Below are 12960 nucleotides of genomic sequence, written 5' to 3' on the forward strand. Positions count from 1 at the left end.
GGTTTGTTACAGGAGTGGGTGGGTGAGATTCTGTGGCCTGCATTGTGCAGGAGGTCAGACTAGATGATCATAATGGTCCCTTCTGACCTTAAGTCTATGAATCTATTAATCTTTTCCCAAATTTGGAAAATTGTGCAGTTCAGAATGTGAATAGTGACCCCGTCTCCTTCCTGCACCTGCTCTACATTGCTCCTCAGCAGCTTCTCCCCCTGCAGAGTCACCCCAGCACGGCAGTGCAGCCGCCCAGGGTTCAGCAGGGGCCCCTGGCAAGGACCGTGGGTGCAGCTAACAGCCCGGTGAGCCTGGCCGTGAGGCAGCTGTAAAAAAGCAACACCCCCACCCCCAGAAGTACAGAGACTGAATTCCCCAACTTTAACATCATGACCCCCTGTAGAAAGCCACACGTGTCAGTTGTATTGTCACAGGGAGATGCAAAAATCAGGTGACACCAATTTGTAAGTTGAATAAATAAAGTTGAGGAGATAGTTATTAACCTCATAAAAATGTACTAAAGATCCCTCAAAATAACACCTGAAGGTGAAATATGAACAGAGACAAACCTTGTCAGCAAAGGCTCATTTCCCAAACAACCCTCAAAATGTTACTAATTCCCACCCCTCCTCCACAGGAGCTCTGTGCAGTGTAACTGTTCTGCAGGCAGCTTCCCATTCAATGCTGTTGTGGGACATTCCCAGGCCTGGAAATGTACCAACGACAGAATTTGAAGAACAAACCTGGCTCCCTGCACCAGGCGGGATTTGAGTGTTTTGTCCCTGTCACTTAGTCTGTGTCAATAGTACAGATGCCAGGGGCAGGACTCCAGGCTCTGCTTGAGGGATCCTGGCACAGGGGCTGGGGGAGAGAAAGGATTGTAGATTCTCACCTGTGCTCTGGAGAGGAGGTAATAAGTGAAAGGGGCATTTTTGACTCCTCCTCAGTGTCCCAGGGCTGGAATTCTACATCACAAAGGGCCAAATGAGGGGGTGATGCCATTTGGCTAATGAAAACTAATGCTTTAGGTGAGGCTTGAACTCACAACCTCAGCATAGCTCCTCTCAGCACTGCCCTAAGTAAGTACTAGGCACTAACCAATTGTGCCACTGGAGCACCTGTTAGTTAGCATTTTCTGAGACCCCCTAGGCTGATAAAGGCAAGGAGTGACCCCAAAACATTCTCAGTGGGGTTGAGAGCAGGTAGCGACAAGTGTTGGTACTTGGTGGGGTGGATTCTTCTTAAGGCTTCCAGGCCCCATTTGACCCTTTTGTTCTTCCCTGTGTAATAACAGAGCTGGTTAAGACTCAATGGAGAGTCTTGCTGCAGCCCAACAGATCTGAAGTCACTGATAACCAGCTCTAAGCATTAGTCCTGCTTTGGGACAGTGTCTCTCATGCAAGAAACTGCCCAGTCTGTGCGAGCAGTGAGGCTCCCTCACTAACAGCTGAAAACAGGGAGAGCTGTGTGAAGTGCAGGGACTCGGGGTGCCTGGACAGGGGGGAACGACACCCCAGGACTTTTAAAAATGGGAGGGCTCTGCCTTGCCACTTTGTAATGACCACAAGGGCAAGTGAGGGTGGGGAGGAGACAGAAAGCAGTGAGCAGGAGGAAGGGGCAGCATAGGAGTCCATCCAGCTCTGAATCTTGTTTTCTGACAGTAGCTAGTGTCAGGTGCCCCAAAAGCCACTCCCCAAGGTACCACTGGGAGTTGAACCCAGGAGCTTGTTTACAAAGCAGGTGATGTAACCAGCCAAGCCATGGAACCTGCTGTTACTTAAAGCAGCGTGTTTGCCCACACCTGACTCTCTGCTAATCCCCACTGGGCCCTGACAAGTGCTGCTCGTGTTTGGATTCTGTAAAGCAGAGGAGCAGGTGAAGTTTTGCTCCCAAGGTGTGTGTGTGATTCTTTGGACAGGTCTACACTATGAAATTAGGTTGGTGTAATTACATTACTTAGGCTGGCAATGCAGTTCTATCAAGCTAATCCCGGTATAGATAGTGGCTCAGCTGTCAGAACTTTCTGGAGCTATGAAAGGGGAGGGGCCCAGCCTCTGTAGCAGGAATGCAGGGCAAGCGAATTCACGGCAGGCATTGTGGGATACTGGTGGAGACCAGTTATGGTGGTATAATGACCAGCAGCATTTACACTGACAATTTGTCACTTGAAGTTTGCTGCACAAAGCTCTAGGCCTCTCGTTGAGGTGGTTTTATTTTGTCACCAAAACAGGGCAGTTTTGTCGCCAGACGTCGTATTGCAGTGTGTGCACCAGCCAAAAGCTGCTGACCGAGGGAGCGTTGTGTGTTTTTCACACACCTGAGCAATATAATAATACTGAAATAACTTTGTAGTGCAGACCTGGGCAAAGATTCACTCACACACAGCTTGCAAGGAAAACCTCACCTGCTCCTCTGCTTTGCAGAATCCAAAGACAAGCAAAGCTTTTCAGGCCCCAGTGGGGATGGCAGGGAGTCAGGTGTGGGCAGACAGTGTGTTTCTGTCCCAGGCAGGCACCATGGCTTAGCTGGCTAAAGCACCTGTCTTGTAAACAGGAGATCCTGGGTTCAACTCCCAGTGGTGCTTTGTTGATTACCTTTTGGGGTACCTGGTATTGGCTACTGTTGGAGGACAAAACACAGAGCTAGATGGGCCTTTGGTCCAGCCCAGTCTGGCTGTTTAAATTACACTGATAACAGAATTACTGAAAGTTTGGGTGTTAAGAGCGGGTAGGTCAGTGGTCCAGCCTGTCACAGATGATCCCGCTTCCTCTGGGACAGGGGCAGGTCTGGGCTCTCACACCAAATGGCTCATTTTGGCTGCCAGAATCTGTGAGCGGCTCATTTAGTTTACACCGAGGGTTGAGTCCTGCTTTGTGCACCGTGTGTGAGAATGAAAATCCTAAACCGCCCTTTGAAATAACAAATGCAGCAGGACGTGTTATTGTCCCTGCCCCAGAGCTGACAGACCAATGGAGAAATGCCATTGAGTCCAAGGTAATACTCCACTGCCATTTTACCTTTTTCGCTTGCTAAACTCACTACCAACCTTGTGGGGTCCAGAGCCCAGTATTGAACCTGAACCAAGACGTCTACACTGCAAATTAACCACCCCCATGCCCCAAGCCCTGGGAGCCTGCACTGGCACGGGACAGCGCTGGGTGTTTCATTGCAGTGTGGACATAGCCTAGCATTATGTCTACACTGCCATTAACACACCCAAGCCACTATTCTCAAACCCTGGGTCAGTTGATTCAGGCTTGTGGGGCTCGTGCTGCAGGGTTATAAAATTACAGTGTAGACACTTGGGCTTGAGCCCTGCCTCCGAGGGGGCTGTGCCGATCGGGTGTCCGCACTAAGTTCGGCATCAATATGGTGATCCCGGGGAAGCTTGGGGTCCCCAGGCTGCCTAAGGAGGGGTGAACCGGCCCAGGTCGGAAACGGAGCAGGTCAAATCTCCCGTGCTGATCAGTAGTGGGATTGCACCTGTGAATAGCCCCTGCAGCGTAGCCTGGGCAAGACAGTGAGACACGGTCTCTTTGTATACAGACACCCCCCGCAGAGCCTGGAGGGGGGATGGGAGCACCCACACGCTGGGGATTCTGACTTGGGGGGAGGGACGCCCCCCTGCAACACGGATCTTGAAAAGAGGAACAGCGACACCCACAGAGCCTGGATGGGGCCAGGGGAACCACACACGGGAGCTAGTTCATGGGGTGGGGGACACACCCATATGCTCCACTGCACCATTCTTAATTAGAAGAACGGGGGCATCCGCACAACACGGATCCTTAACGGGCGGGGGGACACCCACACACTCCACTATTAACCAGCAGGGACAGGGGCACCAGACACCCTCAGTAGCGTGGAGACACCCACAGCCACCGGATCCCTCATGGGGGGTAAGACAGAGGGGATTGTAATGGGGCCCAGTGCACCCACGCACCAGGGATTGTTAAGGGTTGAAGGGACAGGGACACCCACACACACTGAGATCACAGCCTTGGAGGAACGCAAACCCTCCACAGAAGGACCTGGTCTGTTCCATGATGGCAGCCCAGCCTGGGTGAGTCAAAGTCTCTTGTTATACAGCCACGCCCCAGAGATCCTGACTATGGGGGAGAGAGACACCCACCCACCAGAGATCCTTAATGGTCTAGGGTGCACCCACACACCAGGGATTCTTATGGGTGGGAGGAATGGAGACAGCCAGACACACTGAGATCACTTCCTCCCAGGAGCCTGGGCCAGACAGGGAGACACAGTCCCCCTTTACAGATCTGCCAGACAACCTTCCTCCCACCCCCTCCACACAATGTTCTTATCTGGAGGTGAAGCCAGGGAAATCACATGGAGGATTCTTATCTGGGGAACGGGGGGGACCCACTTACCACCAGAGATTCTTAAGGGCAGGAGGAACAGGGACTCCCACCTCTGTAGCATGGGGGTGGGTCGCCTGCTGGGATCATCGGGGCATATTTCACCTCGTCAGTTCCCTGCCATTGCCTTGGGGGCCCCTTGTTCGCTGCCTCTGGCACCCAGTTTAGCCTCCTTCCTGAGGGCTGAAACGCTTTGATCTATCTAAGGTCTGTGGGATCAATACGTGTCATGGTGTAATTCTATGTTATTCGGGGGTCAGACTAGCTGAGCTAATGGCCCCTTCTGCCCTTAAACGCCATGAAAACATTTCCCTGGTTTCTCCTTGCGCCTGACAGACACCACGGTGAGGGGCCCAATAGAAGATCCTGGACACAGCGCTCTGGCTCTTACTTTACTTGGGGACGTCAGCACTTTCCTAGCAAAGCTGCTGCTAAAGCGCTGGATTTGGGGAACGGTTCGGCTCCGATTCAGAGATCTGCCTGCGGGGTGTGAACCTGCCACGAGGAGCGGGAAACGCAACCAGCAACGGGGGCGTTGGCTGAGCTCCAGGCTGCCCCCGTGTGGCCAACGCTTAGAACTGAGCAGCAGAGTTTAAAGCTGGCGCTGGGAGGGAGCTGAACACGGCGGGCACGAAGGCTCCTGCGCAGGGGTGGCTCTAGGCACCAGCTAAACAAGCAAGTGCCTAGGGTGGCAAAATATAGGGGGCGGCATAAGGCTGGGGCCCCAGCTCATACCTGAAGTGGGATCCCGGGCTGGATCCTGACAGCCCGGGGGCGGTAACCAGCCTGTTCTGCCACCAGGTGCGGCGGGACAGGGAGCCGGCTAAGTGGGGAGCGTGTCCCCGCCGCTATCCTGCAGGCAGCGGCCACCCCTGACCCCTCAGGCCGGAGCCGGTAGCGCGGCCCTTCCCCGGCTGCAGAGCACGGGCTGCTCCTCCTCAGCTTGTCCCCGCTGCTGTGATCCGAGGAGCGGCCCATCCTGTGCAGCCAGGGCAGGGCCGTGCTACCGGCTCCCGCTTCGGAACGTGGGGCGCTGACCATGGGAGAGCGGTGCAAACAAGCTGAGGAGGAGCGACCCGTCCTCTGCAGCTGGGGCAGATGGCAGCCCTGGCGCGAACAAGCCGAGGAGAAGCAGGGGGAGAGGGATGGCCCCTGACCACGGAAGAGCGACGGGACCCTGTAGCGTGGCCCTGCCGCTCCTCCTCAGCTTGTTCGCGCCACGGCTGCCATCCCCCCGGCGCCTCAGCGCGTCCTAAACTGCACTGCAGCTGCCTGGCTCCAGGAGGGGGGCGGCGCTCCGCCCCGCTCAGAGCCGCGTGGTCAGGGGGCGGGGCTGGGAGCTCCAGGCCGAGCGGCTCCTCCCCTTACCACGCGGCTCTGAGCGGGGAAGAGCTCAGCCCCCTCCGGGAGCCATGCGGCTGCAGCGCTGGGAAGGGCCGCTTCTCGAGGCGCGCGGTGAGCCGGGGGTAAGCAGCCAGGGCCCGGGGGGTTGGCTAAGGGGACAGTCAGGGGATAGGGAGGGGGCAGAGGTTCTGTGGGGGGGGCGGTCGGGGACCAGGACCAGGGAAGGGGGGGTTGGATTGGGGGGGTCTCAGGGAGGTGGTTGTCAGGGCACAAGGAGCAGGATGGGTCAGGGATTCTAAAACTTCTCATCTCATTTCATTTGAAACCTTTAGCAGGGGTTTTATTTGTTTGTTTGGTTTTGTTTTTCTGCTTCTTGGTGAAACAAGAACCATAATAGCCTCCCAGGTTTTCAATTTGTAGTTACCCCTCTACCCCGCCTCCTTTCTCTCCCTCTTTACCTTTTTCTCTCCCCGCCCGAGAGGGAAACGGAGGCGAGGAGAAGGAAAGGCCAAGAGAGGAAAAGCTCAATGAAAACCATTTTTAAAGACTTTAATTTAAGTGGAAAACAAAAGTTGAATGAAACATTTTTTTGCACATTTTTTCTTAAATGTTGGTTTGATTGAACAAAAAAATCACCCAGCTTTAGTTGTAACCACACAGGCTTCTGTATGCTCCTTGTGCCCAGCCTGAATGGCCCGCTGGCCTGAGTTCAGTCTCATAGGGGCACCTGCTAAATATGGCTGGCTTACCTCAACCCTCAGCTTCTCACTCAGCCTCTGTCCCAGTGCCTAGATATCTGGCTGAAACTATCACTGTTAGTGATGACATATTGTGACCCTTCTCAGGGAGCCGAGGGCTGTGAGTTTCCTTGTTGCCACCTTCCACTAGGAAGAGGGAGTTTTGCATTTGGCAGCTGGATGTTAGTGACCAAACTCACCCAGCCCGTCAGGCACTCAAGGACCCTCCTCTGGGCTACAGCAGCCACCCTAACCCCTGAGTTCCTTCAATGTGTCCCCCTCTGGGGTCCAGGCCGGATCACCAGATACTCAGAGAAATCCCAGATTCTCTCTGCCCAAAGCAATGGTATATCCCAGGTTACTAGTTTTACAGTGGACCACGGCTACTGTATCTCACACCGCACTCGAGTATAGTTATCAAACAAGCAGAAATTTATTTAACAACCGATAGAGATTTAAACAAACAAATGTGAGTGATGGAAACCAACTGTTACCAACTAAACAAAATCAGAAAATGCAACCTACACTTTTTAATAGTTAGCTTTCCTATGTAAGTAGATTCTCACCTCACACTTCAGTCAATTTCACTGATTCCTAGTCCCTAGGAGCCACGGCCCTGCCTTTCATGAAGCACCACTGGTCATTAGGAATCTCCTTGGTGAATGGACCCAGAGTGTTTTTCTCCACCCTGTTATGAACTGAATCAGTCTTTTGTCTTTATTCACAGAAAGGACGATCTCCTCATTCTCATATTGTCCTTGTCACTTCCACAGGGGTTCGATGTCTATAATTTGTCTTTGATGGTTTTCCATTGGCTTTTCTGGGTTGGTGCAAAGGCTGACAATGGAGCAATACATCACATAACTGGCTAGCAAGGGACAGGTGCCAATTCCCTCCCACTGGAATGGGCCGTTCCCAACAAGACCTATGATTGGGGTGACTCACTTTCACAACAATACCATATGGGCATAATTTTCCATGTACTTACATTACTCCTTAACTATGACTCGGACACACCTCTCGCAGTGAGTAGGAGTATCAATAATTTACAAGCTTTCAGTAGAGATCTCACTGCTATGCTTCCTGGATAACTATCATAAAAGCAGTGTATTAGCTGTGGGGAGTTTGTCAGGTCTGACACAGGAGTTGCTTGTGAAGAACAGTGACCCCTTTGCCAATTGGCACCAATGACCTTTTGTCACAGATGCACTGAGCTATACAGTCACCCCCTGATAGAACAGAAAGGCCAGCACAAAAAACAGAGAGAGGAACAATAAGATACTAAAATGACAATGGCTGGAACTCTCCATTTCTCTCAGTCTTTGCATTCATGGGCACTAAGAGCTGTAGCTACAGTTGAGGAACCAGGTGAGCGGACAGCTGGCTCAGCCCTCCATACGAGTAACTTTCTCACATATAGGGAAATGGGTCAAAATTGGAATTGATGTTAAGGCTGTGTCTACACTTCAAACACTGGAAATATTCTTCTGACAACCTAACACTGTCTACACTGGGGCTCAGGTCACATTAACTACTTCTCTCAGTGCAGAGGACTTTTCACACCCCTGAGAGATGTGGCTATGCCAACACAACTTTTCTACATCGACCAGCCTTTAGCTGGCTTATTGACCTGAAAGGCAATGGATTTCGGTCTTGTTCTTTATATTGATGGTTGATGAGTGCAGCTGTCCTACCTCCTGGACACATCCTGTGACAGATGTCAGGCCTTTCCTTTGCAAATTAGAGAAGTGGGGAAGACAGTGACCCTTACAGTCTAAGTGGGTAAAAACTTATACAACTTATCTCCTCAAGTAGCTTTCCTTTGAATAGAAATTGACTTTGAAACTAAGCAAAAAAATTCTATTTGAAAACACAAAATATTAAAATCGATACTTGGCCAATATTCTCTTATACACACTCTCTCACACACATTCTCCCACCCCAACCTTTTTGACCAGAACTCCTTACACTACAGGGGGTAAATTAAATCAAATTAACTTTTCAAGATTAGCCACCATTTCCTGTACAACTAACAAAACAAAACAAAAAAAGACAACTTTCAGTTTTCCAAAATACTTCAGATTATCACACATTTAGTCTCTTCTTCTTTAACTAATAACTTCACCAATAATCTCATTTTAATAGGTAACAAAAACATATTCAAAGATCACAAATTCTTATCATATATGTTAGTTTTCTTTTAATGCCCATTGCCAACAACTGAACCTTGGCTCAAGCTGTGGTTTGTCCCAACCACTTCTGTGAGTTCAGATATCTCAGGATCTTCTGCAGTATGTGTTGGTGTAAGGGATCTCCTATGTGGGAATCTTTGCATCATGAGGAAAAATGCCTCTCGTGTCACACTTTTAATCTTTCAAAGTGAGAGAAGATAGAGGAGAAGTGATGTAAATGCATAAAACACAAGAGAGAACTGTCTGGTCTGCACTAAAGACATTTATTGGTTAACTATATTACTCCGATGTGTGAAAAATCCACACCACTGAGCAATGTAGTTACACAGCCCTAACCCCGTGTAGATAGCGATACATCAGCAGCAGAACTTCTCCTGCCAAAAGAGCCACTGCCGCTTGTGAGGGTTGGACTAATCAAGTCCGATGGGAGAAATCTCTCCCATTGGCTGAAAGCGTCTGTAATAGCAGCGCTACAGCAGCGCAGCTACATTGGTGCAGCTGCACCAATATCAGCTTTATTGTGTAGCCAGAGCATCAGACACAAAACCATAGAATCAGAACTCAACATGCGAGTATCCGGAAGTCTGAAATTGGAGCCTGATACATTCATTGCCTCATTGGTTACCATCATTTCTACAGCCTTGAAGTCCTTGTTACCCAATCAGGCAGCCAGTTTGGGATCCACGGGGAAGGAATGTTCTTTGAAGCACTCTCTCTTTGGATCCAAATGGTGAAGGATGATTGTTCTCAATGTAACCTGGCATCCTTTGGAACTGTAATCAGTGACACTGAACTAGGAAATGGAGTTGTACAAACAATTTTCCTTGGGTCATTGGTCACCATAGCTTCCTTTACTGGAGTGGAAAACAAGAACTGGGTGTGGACTCTTTCAGCCCCAGCTCTTTCCAAATCCTTGGCCTTGGGTAGGGTAAATTTACACTTCTCCGAAGTAGAATCCTTTACAAAACCACTCCAAATCTCAGCAGTGTTAGTGAGGCTTACCAAAACATGGAGGCTTACCAAAACATGCCAAGCTTTTCTTTAATTTGGTGGCACAGTTCCAGGCAAGGGACTGGATAAAGGGCTGGATCACAATCTTCATTAGTGACCAGAGCTGGAGTTTCTATTCAAAAATAGTTATTTTTCTGCAGCTATTAGATTTCCAAAACTGATTTGATTCGATATACATTTTTAGCACCTACAAAGGATAAATTCAACAAAACTCCACTTCTATTTCCTCAACATCTGCATCATGAAGGGTAGCATCTCCGATACAATAAGATTAGCTAGGAAAGATCTTCTGTAGGGCCTGGGTTACAAAGGCTTTGGAACCAACTACATGGGCATTGTGCCTAGTTCAAAAATCACTTACCATGGAATTTTCTCCCCAGATCATCTGGGACAATATTGACTTAAACAATTGAACTACACAGTGATCATATGCACTTCCTTCAGTTAGTTGGGGTTTCGCTGTTGTTCACCATTTCTGAGTAGAGATTTTAAATCACTGCTGTTTCTTTGTTAGCCTGTCCAGTAAATTGGAGAGTTCTCTAATGCTGACAGAACTGCACTTCAACCTTCTCCATGACATCATGCAGGGATGGGGAAAAAGCAAAGCTGAAGTGAGAAATGATGACTTTAGCAAATAGTCATTTGTCTTAAATTCTCCAATAAATCTGAGCTACACCCTATCAAACTGAACTAATATCCAACTGAGTGACCAAACAGCCTTCAGGAAAGATAGAAACCCACATCACAGAGAGCTAGAATACATGGCAATGGAAGTGTGAAGGGAAATTCCAGAGCAGGTTACATCTGATTATTCAGAATCAGGACAAGAGATTCTCCCATCACATTCTCCTCTGATCCATTCAAACATACTTCACTCAGCACTGTCTCAATAGCCAGTTATGTTATTTACAAAATTTTTAGTATCCGAGCATTGCCATAATGGGGGACAAAACCACTCACCTTGCCAGAAGTGGCTTTACCAATAGATGGAACCTGGGATTTAAACTCCCAATGAGCACACTGTGTTTGGGATCCATTTGAATTCCCCTTCCAGGTCTTTGACACTTTCATCTCCAGTCAGAGCGACACTGAGATAAGATTAAAGAAGTCAAAGCATCATCTCCAAGCACAGACAGCTGAGAACTGTTCCTCACAGGACACTTTGAGAAGTGGATGGATAGAATGTGATGATGATAACCTCTGCATGGCTCAGACAAAAGGTAACAGTTCTGCAGTGATGGGGAAGGAGGGAATCTCTGCGTCTCCCCATCTCCTTCCAGTGTCACAGAGGCTGAAATTACACTTTTTTTCCTGCCCCTGCTCCTCTTCATTTAACTATAATTTGAAAAATTCCCATTATATCTGCTCTTCAGCACAACCCAGAGCAACGTGAGAACAAGTGGCAATGATACAATCTGTATCACTGGTGACTAACAATAACTTTGAAATAGAAAGAATAGTATAAATGTGATGCTCCCTGGTTCCTGATAGGAAGGGCACACTCGAATTACTCATGGGATAATGGAGTTGATAGAAAGGACAAATGGGTCCACCTGAAAACAGGGCAAACTGCAAAAGGCAAAAATGGGCCCCTCATCTGGTCAAACTGAGGGATAACCATGCTGCAAACAGTTCAAACAGCTTTAAAAGTTACTATGTGGGAATCAGGAAAATTATTAGAGAAAAAAAAGTATTGATAGCCCTAGAGGTGTTTATGTTGTTGATCTCCCTTGCAGATTCTCTGATGACTAACATGGGCTAAGTGCCCACAGAAGGTTTTCCCGCACTCACTGCATTCATAGGGCCTCTTCCCTGTGTGGATTCTCTGATGTTGAGAAAGGGCTGAGCTGTCAGTGAAGCATTTTCCACACTCACTGCATTCATAGGGCCTCTCCCCTGTGTGGATTCTCTGATGGGTAAGAAGGTTTGAGCTGCGATTGAAGGTTTTCCCACACTCACTGCATTCATAGGGCCTCTTCCCTGTGTGGATTCTCTGATGCCTAATAAGGTGTGAACTGCGATTGAAGGTTTTCCCACACTCACTGCATTCATAGGGCCTCTCCCCTGTGTGGATTCTCTGATGGGTAAGAAGGTTTGACCTGATAGTGAAGTTTTTCCCACACTCACTGCATTCATAGCGCCTCTCCCCTGTGTGGATTTTCTGATGGGTAAGAAGGTTTGACCTGATAGTGAAGTTTTTCCCACACTCACTGCATTCATAAGGCCTCTCCCCTGTGTGGATTCTCTGATGTTGAGAAAGGGCTGAGCTGCTAGGGAAGCATTTTCCACACTCAGTGCATTCATAGGGCCTCTCCCCTGTGTGGATTCTCTGATGTTGATAAAGGCCTGAGCTGCTAGTGAAGCATTTACCACACTCACTGCATGCATAGGGCCTCTCCCCTGTGTGAATTCTCTGATGTTGATAAAGGCCTGAGCTGTCAGTGAAGCATTTTCCACACTCACTGCATTCATAGGGCCTTTCCCCTGTGTGGATTCTCTGATGGGCAAGAAGGTTTGAGCTGCTAGTGAAGTTTTTCCCACACTCACTGCATTCATAGGGCCTCTCCCCTGTGTGGATTCTCTGATGTTGATAAAGGCCTGAGCTGCTAGTGAAGCATTTACCACACTCACTGCATTCATAGGGCCTCTGCCCTGTGTGGATTCTCTGATGCGTAATAAGGTGTGAACTGCGACTGAAGGTTTTCCCACACTCACTGCATTCATAGGGCCTCTCCCCTGTGTGGATTCTCTGATGTCGAGAAAGGGATGAGCTGTCAGTGAAGCATTTTCCACACTCACTGCATTCATAGGGCCTCTGCCCTGTGTGGATTCTCTGATGCGTAATAAGGTGTGAACTGCGACTGAAGGTTTTCCCACACTCACTGCATTCATGGGGCCTCTCCCCTGTGTGGATTCTCTGATGTTGAGAAAGGGCTGAGCTGCTAGGGAAGCATTTTCCACACTCAGTGCATTCATAGGGCCTCTTCCCTGTGTGGATTCTGTGATGCTTTATAAGGATGGAGCAATCACATACGTTTTCCCCAAACTCACTGCATGTATTTTTTCTCTTTCTGCTGAGGATTTCCTGTTGTGTTGTGGTTTCCTTGAGGTCCTTCTGAGTTTCCTGACAGGAAATACATTTACCCACTTTCTCCCCTGGCTGGTTTCCCTGCTCTCCTTCTGGTCTGTGCTGAATGTCATGGGATTTTTCCTGCTTATGACTCCAGGACACATTCCTTTTCGATCTTTGCGATAATTCTCTGTGTTTATCCACTTGCTCAACATTTTCCTGCTGAGAATTCTCCTCCT

General features: G+C 49.0%; 1 non-coding gene and 1 pseudogene across 1 annotated transcript; one reads left to right on the forward strand and one right to left on the reverse strand.

The window, feature by feature from the left end:
* The window catches only part of LOC120375436, a 648226-nt pseudogene that overhangs the window by 386854 nt on the left and 248412 nt on the right, over nucleotides 1–12960 (reverse strand).
* Nucleotides 2502–2575, forward strand: TRNAT-UGU. Its single transcript has one exon. It is a non-coding gene; the product is annotated as a tRNA-Thr (tRNA).

The sequence above is a fragment of the Mauremys reevesii genome, linkage group 12, assembly GCF_016161935.1.
Source record: "Mauremys reevesii isolate NIE-2019 linkage group 12, ASM1616193v1, whole genome shotgun sequence".
Lineage (NCBI taxonomy): Eukaryota > Metazoa > Chordata > Testudines > Geoemydidae > Mauremys > Mauremys reevesii.